The sequence below is a fragment of the Nansenia antarctica genome (genome assembly GCF_963989245.1).
Source record: "Nansenia antarctica genome assembly, chromosome: 6".
Classification (NCBI taxonomy): domain Eukaryota; kingdom Metazoa; phylum Chordata; class Actinopteri; order Argentiniformes; family Microstomatidae; genus Nansenia; species Nansenia antarctica.
This window is the reverse complement of record NC_137676.1, coordinates 42,917,800-42,924,524: the sequence shown is the minus strand read 5'-3', so window position 1 is coordinate 42,924,524 and position 6,725 is coordinate 42,917,800.

The window sequence follows — 6,725 nt, the reverse complement described above, 5'->3', positions numbered from 1 at the left end:
CCTATAACCTAATGTCCTATAGTCTAATGTCCTATAGCCTAATGTCCTATAGTCTAATGATCTGTTATGTAGGACTAGATGTTGATATCCCTCGATAGATACATACTTAAGGCACCGATGAGACTCTGTGGTGTTCAAATGAGCGATGGCATCCTTTGGGTTGTCAAGTGGGCGCCCTCCTTCATGAATGTTTCGCTGATAAGCCCACGACACCTCCAAAGGGTTCAGCAGTGAATCCCAGCGTCCCAGGTTCACTCCCTAGATGCGATCAGCTCATTTGAACGCCCGGGTCGAGTCCTTTCTCTTCATCCACAGCCACTGGCTCACCTTTTCAGCAGCCCTGGAGAGGTCCTTGATTGCCTGCCGGTGGGTCTTCCCTCGCACTCCCATCTCCCTGAGTAGCCTGGATGTTGAGGTGGCTACGAACCCTCTGCAGCCTACTTCCACTGGGCGTACCTTCGCTGTCCAGCCTTGTTGTTGGGCATCTGCTGCGAGTTCAGTGTACCTCAGCCTCTTCCGCTCGTAGGCCTCCTCCACTGCACCCTCCCAGGGCACAGTGAGCTCGATGATGTAAACGAGCTTGAGCGAGGCTGACCACAGCACAAGGTCTGGTCGCAGGTTGGTGGCTGCGATCTCAGCTGGGAAGCAGAGTTTCTTGTCCAAGTCTGCCAGCAGCTTCCAGTCCCGTGCTCTGCCCAGCTGCCCAGTGTCTGGTCTTATGGTGGTGAGGCTGGCTTGACCCTTGCCCTCCCGAACAAATGGTGCTGGCTGCCGCCGGGATGACGGGGGAGGAAGGGCGTTCACACTTGTCCGTTGACTTTCCAGCACTGCTGCAAGACACCTTAGCACCTGGTCGTGCCGCCAGGTGTAACGGCCTTGGGTGAGGCTGGTCTTGCATCCCACTAAGATGTGCTTCAGTGTTGCTGGACTTTGACATAGAGGGCACGTGGGGTCTTCGCCATACCACTGGCTTAGGTTTGCAGGAGAAGGCAGGACATCGTAGGCAGCCCTGATGGTGAAGCTCGCTCTGAATGCCTCCATCTCCCACAGATCTTTCCAGGAGATCTTCCTCTTTTCCACTCCTTCCCATGCCATCCACTGCCCTTGCTTTGCCTGCGCCACAGCTTGTGCGCGCCTTCCTGCTTCCTCTTCCCGACGTACCTCCTGGACCACCAGCTTGCGTCTCTGAGATGGATTGGCCTTGCTCCAGGCCGGTGTACTAATCCCGAGGCCAAGACCACTCCTCCCCTCCTGCACTCGGCCCACAATGTCCCTGTGTCTGAGTGCTGCCTTTGCCTGCTCAGTTGCAGCCAATGGGGTCCACTTCCTCCCAGTGGCCAGGATGGGGGCAGCTTGGGCTACAAATGGATCATTCGAATTAGTGTTGTTCCGATACCATTTTTTGATCCCGATACCGATACCGATACCTGACCGTGCAGTACTTGCCGATACCGAGTACCGATCCGATACCGGTTTTTGAAAAGGAAAAAAAAAAAATTATAATAATAATTTTTTTGGAGCCGCATACTCACCTCGAAGTAAAATTATTGCTAACACTTAGTCTGGCACTGCTCAAAACCTTTGTAAAACAGGAAAAAATACCAACAGAGAGTGAATACTATAGAACTTTTTTTTATTGTCTACCTGGTATGGTGACAAGAAAATCAACCCCTTATAAAACCTGAAATGTGGCTCTCACAGATGCCAATCAGTGCAATATCCATTTAAGATATAAAACAGTCGTAGTAGTAGTGCAACAGCAAGTGAACATTTACAAACAAAATAACTTTAGTACTTTAAAAAAAAAAAAAAAAAAAAAAAAAAATATCGGATTTTTTTTGTGTTAGTACTCGCCGATACCGATACCAGCATTTTTGTGCGTATCGGTGGCCATGCCGATACTAGTATCGGTATCGGAACAACACTAATTCGAATCCAGAAGCATCATCTCTAGTCTGACTTTGTCACACTTGTACTCCTCTGTCAGACTGGAAATGGGCAGGTGTAACATCCCTTTTCCGTAGAGCCCAATGCTGCTGAGGCACCTGGGAAGGCCAAGCCACTTCCTTGCATATGAGTTGACCAGTCTCTCCAGCTTTTCCACCTTTGAGAGAGGAACTTCATAGAGGGTTAGTGGCCACAGGAGACGTGGAAGTAGTCCATACTGCATGCACCAGAGCTTCAGCTTGCCAGGAAGCAGGGTTCTGTCGATGTTCTCCAGGCCGCTGGCTACCTCCTTCCTGAGCTGCTCTACTTGCTCTTTATCTTTGAGGGAGGCATCATACCAACGACCTAGGCTCTTCACAGGCTTCGACTGACTCGGCCTGCTTCTCAAAAAGTAGCTGTCGATGCGACTTCCCTGTTGACCCTTCTTTAGGCACCCTTTCTTGCCCTGGTGTATCTTCAGGCCATGGGTGGAAGTAACCTTTGTCCAACCACATACGCAGTTCTGGAGCGTGTGTCCTGCTGTAGCTGTCGGAGCCTCAGGTATGCTGATCATCAATCTCGTAGTCTGTTCCGTTCCTGTGTTCGTTACCGGGTTGTCTGCCGATGAGCCATCTTCCGCCCCCGCTCTCACAGGCTCAGGGGGTATTTTCTTCTTAGAATTTTTCGTAGCCAAGTTTGGGTGGGACCCATACACTGTTCGTGCTGGATCCCGCCGCCACGGGTAGCTAGCCCATGGCGGCCCCGTTGGGGTCTATTCCCTCCTGTCAGCTGTCTTTCCATGCTGTCGCAAGGTCTTTCCCTTGTTGCCAGCTGCACTTTCACAGCAGTCACTGGTTCACCAGATGATCAGATCTGTTATGTAGGACTAGATGTTGATATCCCTCGATAGATACATACTTAAGGCACCGATGAGACTCTGTGGTGTTCAAATGAGCGATGGCATCCTTCATGAATGTTTCGCTGATAAGCCCACGACACCTCCAGAGGGTTCAGCAGTGAATCCCAGCGTCCCAGGTTCACTCCCTAGATGCGATCAGCTCATTTGAACGCCCGGGTCGAGTCCTTTCTCTTCATCCACAGCCACTGGCTCCCCTTTTCAGCAGCCCTGGAGAGGTCCTTGATTGCCTGCCGGTGGGTCTTCCCTCGCACTCCCATCTCCCTGAGTAGCCTGGATGTTGAGGTGGCTACGAACCCTCTGCAGCCTACTTCCACTGGGCGTACCTTCGCTGTCCAGCCTTGTTGTTGGGCATCTGCTGCGAGTTCAGTGTACCTCAGCCTCTTCCGCTCGTAGGCCTCCTCCACTGCACCCTCCCAGGGCACAGTGAGCTCGATGATGTAAACGAGCTTGAGCGAGGCTGACCACAGCACAAGATCTGGTCGCAGGTTGGTGGCTGCGATCTCAGCTGGGAAGCAGAGTTTCTTGTCCAAGTCTGCCAGCAGCTTCCAGTCCCGTGCTCTGCCCAGCTGCCCAGTGTCTGGTCTTATGGTGGTGAGGCTGGCTTGAACCTTGCCCTCCCGAACAAATGGTGCTGGCTGCCGCCGGGATGACGGGGGAGGAAGGGCGTTCACACTTGTCCGTTGACTTTCCAGCACTGCTGCAAGACACCTTAGCACCTGGTCGTGCCGCCAGGTGTAACGGCCTTGGGTGAGGCTGGTCTTGCATCCCACTAAGATGTGCTTCAGTGTTGCTGGACTTTGACATAGAGGGCACGTGGGGTCTTCGCCATACCACTGGCTTAGGTTTGCAGGAGAAGGCAGGCAGGCCACCTTTGAACTATAGTCTAATGTCCTATAGCCTAATGTCCTATAGTCTAATGTCCTATAGTCTAATGTCCTATAGCCTAACGTCCTATAGTCTAATGTCCTATAGTCTAATATCCTATAGTCTAATGTCCTATAGTCTAATGTCCTATAGTCTAATGTCCTATAGTCTAATGTCCTATAACCTAATGTCCTATAGTCTAATGTCCTATAGCCTAATGTCCTATAGTCTATAGTCTAATGTCCTATAGTCTACTGTCCTATAGTCTAATGTCCTATAGTCTAATGTCCTATAGTCTAATGTCCTATAGCCTAATGTCCTATAGTCTAATGTCCTATAGTCTAATGTCCTATAGTCTACTGTCCTATAACCTAATGTCCTATAGTCTAATGTCCTATAGTCTAATGTCCTATAGTCTAATGTCCTATAGCCTAATGTCCTATAGTCTAATGTCCTATAGCCTAATGTCCTATAGCCTAATGTCCTATAGTCTAATGTCCTATAACCTAATGTCCTATAACCTAATGTCCTATAGCCTAATGTCCTATAGTCTAATGTCCTATAGTCTAATGTCCTATAGTCTAATGTCCTATAGTCTAATGTCCTATAACCTAATGTCCTATAGTCTAATGTCCTATAGTCTAATGTCCTATAGCCTAATGTCCTATAGTCTAATGTCCTATAGCCTAATGTCCTATAGTCTAATGTCCTATAGCCTAATGTCCTATAGTCTAATGTCCTATAGTCTAATGTCCTATAGTCTAATGTCCTATAACCTAATGTCCTATAGTCTAATGTCCTATAGCCTAATGTCCTATAACCTAATGTCCTATAACCTAATGTCCTATAGTCTAATGTCCTATAGTCTAATGTCCTATAACCTAATATCCTATAGTCTAATGTCCTATAGTCTAATGTCCTATAGTCTAATGTCCTATAACCTAATGTCCTATAGTCTAATGTCCTATAACCTAATATCCTATAGTCTAATGTCCTATAGTCTAATGTCCTATAGTCTAATGTCCTATAGTCTAATGTCCTATAGCCTAATGTCCTATAGTCTAATGTCCTATAGTCTAATGTCCTATAGTCTAATGTCCTATAACCTAATGTCCTATAACATAATGTCCTATAGTCTAATGTCCTATAGTCTAATGTCCTATAGTCTAATGTCCTATAGTCTAATGTCCTATAACCTAATGTCCTATAGTCTAATGTCCTATAGTCTAATGTCCTATAGTCTAATGTCCTATAGTCTAATGTCCTATAACCTAATGTCCTATAGCCTAATGTCCTATAGTCTAATGTCCTATAACCTAATGTCCTATAGCCTAATGTCCTATAGTCTAATGTCCTATAGTCTAATGTTCTACAGCCTAATGTCCTATAGACGAATGTCCTATAGCCTAATGTCCTATAGACGAATGTCCTATAGCCTAATGTCCTATAGACGAATGTATATATATCAATGAGTGTGCAGTATACATACTAGTTGCATATCAGAACTGAACAAGAAAGTGTAGACTACCGGTATATGAATGAAAAATGTAGAATAGGCTACAGTAAGCTACTCACCATGGCTGTCTAGTTTACAGAACTCTTGATTGAAGTCATGAGCACCCCAACTGCTTCTTGCTAACTGTATCTTTAAGAGTCCTCATAAAATACATGTACTTGCCCTCAGTAATTGCACCCTCTTATTAAAAACATTGGGATTGTATTCCTAGTGATCTCCTACATTGAATGCCCTCCATAATTATTTTTACTATTATATATTAAGCGGGAGCAGATGAAAAATAAAACAAAATACAATTTGTGGGTATAATATATATTTCACTCTCATGATCTGTTGTTATTTCATACTTAAGTAATAATGTATGTACAACATTTACATTTTATAAACAATGTATCAAACAGAAAAAAAATCACTAACCATGTGTATATTCAGGGTACATATAGCTGCTTTATTTCCATCTATCTGACTTTAAGATATAACTGTTTTAAGATGAAACCCTACACAGTATGTGGAGAATTAATTGACTGAGTTGCCAGAATAAGCACCCAAGCCAAAATCTCACCACTATCGTTGTCAGGTAAACTATCACAGTTCAGTTGAAACCATTTCATCACAAGTGGATCAATTCTCCATTACAAAAAGAAAACATTGACACGTGACCAAATAGCACTATCATTACACGTTTTAAGAACATACTTTTACCATCCACTGACTCTGTAAAACTGGTTACCAATGCTTCCATTTTGAGTACAGCATACTTAACAAAATAGTAAATATTACCCAGTGAATACATGACCAAAAAAAAGGACGATGCCTTGTAAACTTGGCAATAATCCACAAAAATATACCTTTTTTAAAATCTGGTGAAGGTACAATATATAGGTACATACACCAAAGGTGATATATATTAAAGTTGCTATGTACATGAAAAAAAAGCTTTCAAATTTAAATTTTACATACAGTGACCTGAAGCTCATGCTTGAGTCATGCCTAAATCAGTGGATAAGAGTCACCGTCGTCATCCGTGATATGCCGTTCTGCGTCTACGGTCCAGCCGTATCTTTCCGCCTCGTTTTGCAGGAGTTTGAACACTTTATTGTGTCTTCTCATGCGGGACTTCTTTACACTCGGACAAGTTCCGAGAATGTGCGGTAGGGTCTCCGGGCCGGCGTGGCATCTGTGGCATAGGGTCACCTGAGACCTTCTGCCCCTGCCGAGCGCCTCTCTGGTTGGGTACATGTTAGTTCTGAGTTGTAGCCCGGCGATGAATTGGGCCTGATTTAGGTGCGCTCCAACCGGGCCCGCTAGCCAGCTATTGCTGATCTTATCCCTTCCGAATACCTCAATGCCCAGGCCTTGAGTAGGTAGTGCTACCCACCGTTGGTATTCGCCTCTGCGCCAGTCACAGGGGGTTGGCCATCTCTGTTGCGGTGCATTGGGGTGGTCCGTTCCCCCAGACATTGTACCTACCGTACATGTCCTCCTGTGATTACCCCACGA